The sequence below is a fragment of the Pezoporus flaviventris genome, unplaced genomic scaffold, assembly GCF_033815535.1.
Source record: "Pezoporus flaviventris isolate CSIRO_AGI_PZ_B2104156 unplaced genomic scaffold, CSIRO_AGI_Pfla_v1 ptg000015l, whole genome shotgun sequence".
Classification (NCBI taxonomy): domain Eukaryota; kingdom Metazoa; phylum Chordata; class Aves; order Psittaciformes; family Psittacidae; genus Pezoporus; species Pezoporus flaviventris.
The window spans coordinates 12,143,020-12,153,674 of NW_026892563.1; positions in this window are offsets into that span (position 1 = coordinate 12,143,020).

Below are 10,655 nucleotides of genomic sequence, written 5' to 3' on the forward strand. Positions count from 1 at the left end.
AGCACTTCTGTCCACTGGATGCTTTACAAATGGTCTCTCTTTGTGCGTCATGAGAGGAGAGAGTTACTCTGGATTTATCCAGGAGTGTTGTAAACCACATGGCCCTTCTCATTTCAGCCTTATCTTTGAAATGTCTCAAGAGACATCTTATTTTTATGACTGCTCGAGGACTGTAAGCCCGAGGAGCTGCTTTTGGGAATGCATATGATCCCTGTCACATCAAATGACTACATTGTGGTGTCATTGCTGTCTGTGAAACATAAAGTAGCTGCTGGGTCCCAGCTCTCCATCTGCAGTTCCCCAGAATCCAGGATTTTGAATCTGAAATTTCCATTTTGGCATTGTCAATAATTCAAAACTGTTTATTAAAAGGATTAATTCATGATAATTGTTCTGAGATCAGGAAAACATAGAAATTGCTCTTGAGAAATTTTTATCTGCATTTGTGGTGGGCTTGTTTGCCTTAGGGAACATTGCGGTACTGTGCCAATGATTCTTCTCGCTCCAAAGCACAATAAAACTTTACAATTTTAAATAATTGGCACAATACCTTTTTAGATTATGTCAGAAATACCAGGTATCAGTTTCAATAAAGTTGCAGCATTTTGTTTTGATGTTTAAGTTTATTGCTAGAATGAGAACAGGAATCTGCAGTATACCTGCAGGTCAAAAGCAAGAAGTTAACGTTGATGAAATGAAAGTTTTAGGGTTTTTCTCCCTGCTTTAAAATGCCACAAAACAGAGGTTTGAGATTTTTAAAGGCACAATTTTCTGATAGACAAATTCCATGGAAAGATGTGTCACTAATGGTAATTATCAGGACAAATCTGGGGAACTTGAAGATGGTCAGAATAAGAAATCAAGCAAGTTTGTACTGGCAGTACTTTGACGTGAGTTATTGCATATGTGAGTAGACAGTTTGAGGGCTTGTGAAAACAACTCTGTCTTTCAGAAGATAAAGTCAGAGGGTGTTTCTCTAGACTGGTTTTGTGACGCTGATGTCTGATTCAGCCTCCTTGACCCCCTAGTGGACTTGAATCGGATGAAGCACATCACTAAGCATCAGAGGAGGAAATAAGTACTTTTCATAAAGGCATATTACTCTTTGGTGGCGGTCACTGACAGGCTTTTGAATTTGTTCTGGCTCTTCTCAATAAACAAATAGCTCACAAAAATGGTACCGCAATGTCAGCAAATAACTGGTTGATCTCATCTTCCAAACTACCTCAACTCTCACTGTGAGCTTAGTTACTCATTTTAGACATTCGTTTACTTCTGTTATACAGACTAGATGATGCTGCCATTTGTCACCAGCAACCTTGACATCAGGAATAGCTGCTCTTGTGCCTGTGAGTCTAAATGTTAGAAGTTAATTAAATATGTCTCTAATGATTGCTTTTCTTGTGCTGTTATCCAGAATTTTGGTCCCATAATATAGGAAAAGAGAGTGGCCTGGGAGGGATGACTTCACAGGAATACTTATTTTCTGGAATATGAAAACAATTTGGTAATGTAGGAGAAGCAGTAGGCTGGATGACTGGGTTTTGTGTATTAATGACTAAGTGTGTATCAACCAAAGATCATTCATTTCATGTACCCCACAAATATGCAAGCCTAAGTCTGCCTGGTGGTGACCAGTGGCAACATTTCTTGTTTTGTCTCCATCATCTGGGCTTATGACTGTGGTGGGGAGGCCTCAGTTCTATGATTTTGTTTGCTGATATAATTATTTCACAGTTAATGATCATGATTCCCCAGAGGCTGAAAGAACTGCAGTAGATGAGAGAAATGACTTCCACAACAACCAGCTCTGGTACCCCACTACTCTGCCTTTCTCACCAACAAGGAACAGAGTTTGGGTGGACATGTCCTTTGTGAAAGAGCAGGAAGATGTTTTCACACAGAGGCTTATAAATTCAAGGTCAGACAGCAAAAGGTGAGTCCATGCACTGAAACTGTAATTTCAAAAATGAATCCTATAGACACTGAGTACCTCCAGCCAGATCAAAGCCTGGCAATTACAAACTTCCTGGGACTTACAAAACCAATGTCTACATTTGAGAAACCTGAGTGAGGACTTTCCTTGTAAGCATGCATTAAAAAATTAGGTTCTCTTCTAACTGGCAAACCAGCTGATGCCTATTTGAATATATCTGTAGTGTAAGAAAGAAACTTAGCATAAAGGTGATTATTTCATCTTGTGCCATAAGAACCTCTGGCAAGTGTCCCCAGTCTACTCAGAGATGATGTGTAAGCAGGTCATCACAACACAAGTCCATATTACTGTGAGATAATGGATGTCATGTGCATAGCAAATGGCGTTTGATCAGTTATAGACACAGACACAGTAAAGCAAGTGCTCATTCACTTCATGCAAAGGCAATGACATGTTGCAGATCACACACTGTATCACCACGGATGCAATCATGTTGTAACCCAACATGATTGCATGCAAACTCTGAAGCTGGAATGAAAGCAGCCATGATTCAAAAACTGTGAATGCGGGAGCCCTGTTATAAAATTGTCCCTGCCATGGTCATAAGGAAGGAAGACTTCTATTCTTCAGCTGGAGAAGAGAAGGCTCTGGGGAGACATTATAGAAGCCTTCCAGTACCTAAAGGGGACCTACAAGAAACCTGGAAAGGGAATTTTTACAAGGGCAGGTAGTGACAGGACAAGGAGTAATGGCTTTAAGATGATAAAGGATACATTTAAATTAGGTATTAGGAAAAAATTCTTCACTGTGAGGGTGATGAAACACTGAAAGAATTTGCCCATCTCTGGAAATGTTCATGGCCAGGCTGGATGGGGCTTTGAGCAACCTGGTCTAGTGGAAGGTGTCCCTGCCCATGGCAGGGGGTTGGAACTATATGATCTTTAAGATCTCTTCCAACCCAAACCATTTGTGATTCTATGATTACCAAAGTCTAAAGAGATATGCTACTCTTCCTTAGAAGCACCATTTCTTTGCTACTAATGCTGAGTCAGCTGAACACAAGCTAACTGTGTGCTTTGCTTTTCAATGAAGGGTGACTCTCTTAACAGCATACAGATACACTATAGTCTCTACCAGAGAAGATATGGGTTTTTTTTTGTTGGTTTTTTTTTAATAGAAATTTTTGTCTTCTTTGTCTGCTATTTCAGACCCTTTTTGACATATAAGAATTAATTCTTACAGTCACATCTGCTAGACTGAATTTGGCCTGAGCCTGACTCTGAGCACCAATGAGTTAAAGGAGTGCTAATTGAAAGGAAACGTTTTTCCCTCATTTTCCTCTGACTAGGTATTTCTACAGTATATTGTAGAGATACTGCAATACAAGCTTAAAGATGCACCTTATTTCCTTTTGTCTGCAAAAAGGAGTTACCCTACAGTTAGGCACTTCTCCTGAAAAAAAATTCTGAACAAATGGGATCTGAGAAAACAATCTAAAATTTATAAATAAATAATTCTCCTTACTAAAATATCCATACTGCATCAATAATTGAATAAATTCTTTTCCTTAGTTGTTTGGAAAAGGTTTGCTTTCCAGTTGAATCCTATGCTGCCATGTATTTATTTCATTTTTTAATTAAAAAAAATAATTAAAAAAGGCAATAAAAAAATAATCGGCGGCAAGAGCCACCGAAGCAGCCTCAAGTCCTCGACAGGACTTAGGCAAGAGCCGCAGCTCAGCTGACGAGAGCGAGCAGCTGACTCACAGGGGGCGGAGCCAGGAGCAGCGGCACCAGCCCTGGCTGGGTAAAAACCTGCGCCAGGGAGCGCGAGCGATCAGGGCGGGTTGGGGCATTTTGTGCGGGCGGGATGGTGAGCGTTGAGCTTATGAGCAGGGCCCGCTCTGGGAGCTCTGCTCTGGCTGCCCCGGCGGTGGCAGCTTCGGCACCAGACAGAGCCGATGAGAGGGGAGGCTGCAGTGCAGAGCTCGGGGTGTAGAGAGTGCCTGCACTGGTCTGGTGAGGGGAGGGTGCGCCATGGGCAGGGCTGCCCTCGGTGCTCCCTGGTGGGGGTCCTCCTGCAGCAGGGGCTGAGCTGCGGGGCGCTGTCAGTAGCTGAAAGGTGTCGGGGGAAGCTGAAAGGAAGCAAGAATGCTTGCTCCAGGCCTGAACTGTGCAGGGACCACAAGTGCCCACTGTAGCTCATGGAGAAAAGAAGGAGGCCGTTAACCTGGGAAGGTGGGAAACAGCAACAAAACAAAAAAAAAAAACCAACAAAAAATGCTTTGCTGTTCTGCAGGGGGCTAATGAGGAAACGCACTCACACTATGAACAACCAGCTGATGCACTGCTAAAGAAGATCTCTACTGGTGCTGCCAGGAAAAAGCGGCAGGTCGTAGTAGTAGGGGACTCTACTTTGAAAGGAACAGAGGCACCCATCTGTCAGCCTGACCCAGTCTCAAGGGAGGTGTGTTGCCTACTAGGGGTTTGCATCAGGGATGTTGCAGACAGGCTGCCTGCTCTAGAAAGTCCCACTGACTATTACCCACTTCTAGTGATCCATGTGAGGCTAGGGATATAGATAGTAGTAGCCTGGAGAACATAAAGAAGGACTACAGAGCCCTGGGAGAGGTGGTTAGGGGCTCTGGAGCTCTGATTGTCTTTTCATCAATTCTCCAGGATAAAGGAGAGTACCTTAAAAAGGCTAGGAGGATTGGCTGGGTTAATAAATGGTTAGAACGGTGGTGCCATAGTCAGGGGTTTGGATGTCTTGAACACGGGACCCAAGTTTGTAGGCCAGGTCTAGTGGGGGCTGGTGGAGCTGGTCTGAAAAGAAGGGAAAGCGGTTTTGGTAGGAGGCTTGCCAGGCTGGTCAAGGAGGCTTTAAACTAGGTGTGTTGGGGGAGCAGGGAATCATTCCATCCCAACACACCCAGTCAGTTGCCAGCACCTATAATAAATGCTTGGAGCAATGTGGATATATTCCAGCCTCTCCAGCCAATGAGCCGGCTTCATTTGGAGCTCGGCTCAGATGCCTCTATACAAATGCCCGTAGCATGGGGAACAAACAAGAGGAATTAGAGATGTGTGCACATCTACAGGGGTATGATATAATAGGCATCACAGAAACATGGTGGGATCGCTCCTACGACTGGAGTGTTGGAATGGAAGGTTACAGGCTCTTTTAAAAAGACAGGCCCAGCAGGCGGGGAGAGGGAGTTGCCCTTTATGTTAAGGATAGGCTGGAGAGTATGGAACTCTGTCTGGGGACAGGTGAGCAGTCAGTAGAGAGTTTGTGGGTCAAGGTTAAAGGGCGAACAGCAATGGGAAACATTACTGTGGGGATCTGTTCCAGACTGCGTGATCAGGAGGACTCTGTGGATGAAGCACTCTACAGTCAGATAGGAACAACCTCATGCTCGCAGGCTCTTGTTCTCATGGGGGACTTCAACCACCCTGATATTTGTTGGAAGGACGGTATGGCCCAGCACAAGCAATCCAGGAGGTTCCTCAATTGTGTGGAAGACAACTTCCTTCTGCAAGTAATAGAAGAGCTGACAAGGAGAAGTGCCATGCTTGACCTTGTGCTCACCAACAGGGGGAGGCTGTTTGGAAATGTGATGCTCCAGGGCAGCCTTGGTTGCAGCTATCATGAGATGGTTGAATTCTTGATCCTCAGGACAGTGAGAAGAGCGTGCAGCAAGCTCACTGCCCTGGACTTTGCGAGAGCAGACTTTGGCCTCTTCAGGAACCAGCTTAGTAAGGTTCCATGGGATATATCCCTAGAGGGCAAGGGGCTGTTGGTTGATATTCAAGGATCACCTACTACAAGTTCAGGAGTGTTGCATAACAACTTGAAGAAAGTGCAGCAGGAGGGCCAGGAAGCCTCCTTAGGTGGATAAGGAGCTGCTGAGGAAAATTCAGCTGAAAAAAGAGGCTTCTAAAAGGTGGAAGCAAGGACAGGCGGCCTGGAAAGAGTACAGGGATGTTGCTGGGGAAGCTAGGGAGCAGGTTAGGAAAGCTAAAGACGAGTTAGAATTAAATTTGGCTAGGGATGTTAAAGGTAACAGGAAGGGATTCTATAGTTACATTGCAAATAAAAGACAGACTAGGGACAACATGGGCCCTCTCCAAAAACTGTCAGGAGAACTGGCTACCCTGGATTTAGAGATAGCTGAGGTTCTTAATGACTTCTTTGCCTCAGTCTTCAGCAGCAAATGCTCTGACCATATCACCCAAGTCTTGGAAGGCAGACACAGGGACTGTGAGAATGAAGACCTTGGACCACTGTAGGAGAGGGTCTGGTTTGAGACCATCTTAAGAACCTAAACATACACATGTCTATGGGACCTGATTGAATCCATCTGTGGGTCCTGAAGGAGCTGGCAAATGAAGTTGCTAAGCCAGCGTCCATCACATTTGAAAAATCATGGCAGTCAGGTCAAGTTCCCGATGACTGGAAAAAGGGTAATATAATCCCCATTTTCAAGAAGGGGAAGATGGATGACCCAGGGAATTACAGACCAGTCAGTCTCACCTCTGTGCCTGGCAAAATCTTGGAGCAGATTCTCCTGGAAGGCATGCAAAGGCACATGAAAAACAACAAGGTGCTTGGTGACAGCCAGCATGGCTTCACTGAGGGGAAATCCTGCCTGACCAATTTGGTGGCCTTCTATGATGAGGCTACGAAACTGATGGACAGGGGTAGAGCAGTTGATGTCATCTACCTGGGCTTGCGCAAAGCGTTCGACACTGTCCCACACAACATCCTTGTCTCTAAATTGAAGAGATATCAATTTGATAGATGGATCACTCGGTGGATAAAGAACTGGCTGGGTGGCCACACACAGAGTTGTGGTCAATGGCTCAATATCCAGCTGGAGACCAGTAATGAGTGGTGTCCCTCAGGGATCGGTGTTGGGATCAGTCTTGTTCAACATCGTTGTCGGTGACCTGGACAGTGGGACTGAGTATGCCCTCAGCAAGTTTGCTGATGACACCAAGCTGTGTGGTTCTGTTGATACCCTGGAGGCAAGGAATGCCATCCAGAGGGACCTTGACACACTTGTGAGGTGGGCTGATGCCAGCCCTATGAAGTTCAACCATACCAATTGCAAGGTCTACACCTGGGTGGGAGCAATCCCAGGCACAGCTACAGGTTGGGCAGAGAAGTGATTCAGAGCAGCCCTGTGGAGAAGGACGTAGGGGTGTTGGTTGATGAGAAAATGAACATGAGCCGGCTTCAGTGTGCGTTCGCAGCCCAGAAAGCCAACTGTATCCTGGGCTGCATCAAAAGGAGCATGACCAGCAGGTCAAAAGAGGTGATCCTGCCCCTCTACTCTGCTCTTATGAGACCTCACTTGGAGTATTGTGTGCAGTTCTGGTGTCCTCAACATAAAAAGGACATGGAACTGTTGGAACAAGTGCAGAGGAGGGCCACGAGGATGATCAGGGGACTGGAGCACCTCCCATATGAAGATAGGCTGAGAAAGTTGGGGCTGTTCAGCCTGGAGAAGAGAAGGCTGCGTGGAGACCTCATAGCAGCCTTCCAGTATCTGAAGGGGGGCTATAGGGATGCTGGGGAGGGACTCTTCATTAGGGACTGTAGTGACAGGACAAAGGGTAACGGGTTAAGTCTTAAACTGGGGAAGTTTAGATAAGATATAAGGAGAAGTTCTTTACTGTAAGGGTGGTTAGGCACTGGAATGGGGCCTGTTCAAGGCCAGGTTGGATAGAGTCTTGGGTGACATGGTTCAGTGTGTGCTGTCCCTGCCTATGGCAGGGGGGTTGGAACTAGATGATCTTAAGGTCCTTTCCAACCCTGACTATTCTATGATTCTATAAAAATGTTATTATTGAAAGTATTTCTATAAGGCTCAGGAGACCTGGCAATAATTTTTATTGGACTGATCAGTGCCGCTTGCATACAAATTGCTCTGTTTGTATTGACTGCTGCATCACATCTTTTTTATATAAACTGTTCTATTGATTCTGACATAAATAACATGCAGGCTGCTTCAAATCATAAACCCATTAGTCTGGGGGACTCTTACCAGAATCTACTATGTACCAGACAACAGCAAGCAAACAAACAAAATGTAACTGTAAGGATCTGTGAAACTATTAGCTTTTAGAAACTTTTCTTCTTCTGGCTTTGGCAGCTGCCATTTGTCTGGCTATTATATCACTTATTTGCACATTTCGCCCATGTTTTTGCATTCATGAAACATGAATAAAAAAAAATCCTTCTAACAGCTCTAATGTGGATAATGAGAAAAAGAGAAAGAATGATATTGAAAAAATACGTTCAGCTATTCTAGTTTTGAAGTTTTATTCTGGAAGGGGGTTTTGTTGCTTATTGGTATGACTGCCTTTCTGCTAGAGTGGAGTGATAGCTACATACTCCCAGGAGACATCTGTTTTACTGCAAACATACCTGCTGCTCTTAGGACAGCTTGACTAAACTGCAGCTTATTTGGAAATTGGGTATCAGTCACTGTGCTTGAATTCAGAGGTGTGGTTTGCTCTTTCAGAGAATGTTTCAGGAACCATGACCCCTCCATCTGCATTGCCTTCATCTGTGACTCATCATCAGTGATGGATTTAAGATTGGTCTCTATTTCCCCCTTTCCAGTGAGACATCCTTTATATGTATGACAAGCCTCTCATTTGCGTACTAACCACTGTGTGGGGTTTGGAGTTACTTTTGGTTCCCTATGACCCTGCAGTTAGGCAACACACTAATTTCCACAGCTGCCAGTCAGGGCTCACTAACAGGACCCTAGAAGCAAGGCTGGGCTGAGATTTAGAATCATAGAATCATAGAATCGTTAGGGTTGGAAAGGACCTTAAGATCATCTAGTTCCACCCCCCCTGCCGTGGGCAGGGACACCTTACTCTAAATTATATCACCCAAGGCCTCGTCCAATCTGGCCTTGAACACTGCCAGGGATGGAGCATTCACAACCTCCCTGGGCAACCCATTCCAGTGCCTCAGCACCCTAACAGGAAAGAATTTCCTTCTTATATCCAACCTAAACTTCCCCTGTTTAAGTTTTAACCCATTACCCCTTGTCCTGTCACTACATTTGCTGAAACAAGGGTGAATTCATACAACCACTTTGCAATAGAAGTTACTGAAACTGATGTATAAAGATGAAAGTGTCTTCCAAGCAAGCACACATCCAGTCCATCTGTGTTGGAAGAGATAGAGCTGTCATGAGTATGGGTTTTGTTGATCTTGCCTCATTTTCTGACTGGAAATATTACTCCTTCTGGACTGCTGAACATCTAGAAATTCATGCCAAATGGGCATGTATTTTTCAGATCCTGTCTGGACAGATTTTCTGGGCAGAGAAAGAAGACACAGCTGGGAAATCTGAATCCTAGGCAGATGTTTTGCCCAAGCATAGTGAGTCCAACACACTGAAGACTGGTAAAGGCCTCTGAACATACAGTACCTTGCATGGGCACATGTATTTCTGCCCGGGCCATCTCTGGCTGACCTGTGGAAGTCCCACAAAAAAAAGTCATTGTGATTTTGGACACTGAAAAAGGCAAAAATAAAGATAGAAAAGCATTCCCTCTGCAACTCTCCAGCTAGATTATGTCTTTGATCATGTATTGGCCTTTGGTTCCTACCTAGATTTTACAGTAAAACCTAGAGCCTATGTCTTTGTCCTACAACTGTGGTGGTCTCTTGTTTGCTGTTGGTCAGCAGCAGCTATGGAGCAGAGCTTTTTGATGTGTTACATAACTGCACTTCTTGCACAAATTGGAAAAAAACCTAATGGCACATTGTTGTTGAATTTCACATCACAAGACACTGTAGGGTTTGGTTGGGTTTTTCTTTGTTTTGGTTTGTTTTGGTTTTTTTTGATTGTGTTCTTTTTTGTTTTGGTTTTGGTTTTATTTCTGAAAATGGCTACATAAATCAACAGGAGGTTGACCATATTTCCTTAGACTGAAGAGGAATGGATGGCATTTGTTTATTCAGAGGATTTGGTTGTGGTTTTTTTGTTGTTTGTTTATTTGTTGTTTGTTTTTTTTAAGAAATAAAAAAACGACCCACTGTAAGCAGTCCATTAGCAAACAAGTCCTTGGGAGAACATTTACCATGCTGTAAGGTGGACAGCAGGGCAGAAGCAATAATGGTTGGCTTATGGCAGCAGCAGTATATCATGTGATATTGCATCTATTTCTTCAGCAACAGCCAGCTTGGTGCTTCTTTTTCTGTCTTCTCATGTCTGAAATTTTCCTTCGCATAGAATGCAGTGTCACTTGGGGGAGAGACATTCCACATCTCCTGCCAGTGCTGGGTTTATCTGGTTATCTCTCAAAGAGAAAACTACTTTCCAAGAATACCTCCCCATTTGAGCTTGAAATGCCTTGCAGAACTTGCCTTACTGACACTTTCATTGTCTCACCAGAAATTTGTTTCGAGCAGACACAGAAAAAGCCAGGAAGAAATGGGGCTGCCCTCTCCAAGGAGCTCTGGTGAGCTTGACTCCGTTTCCTCAGCTAGCGCATTTTAATAGCAGTCTAGATGCACCTATCCACATTGTGGAAAAGTTCTGTGAAAAATAGAGAAGTATGATCATCTTAAATTATGGACTGCAGTAACAGGATGGGTAAAATAAAGCTGGTTTTCTATTTGCATTGTGGTGACAGTGAGGCTTTACTAGGGCTTGGCTGAATAATGAGCCGCTTAACAGAGAACC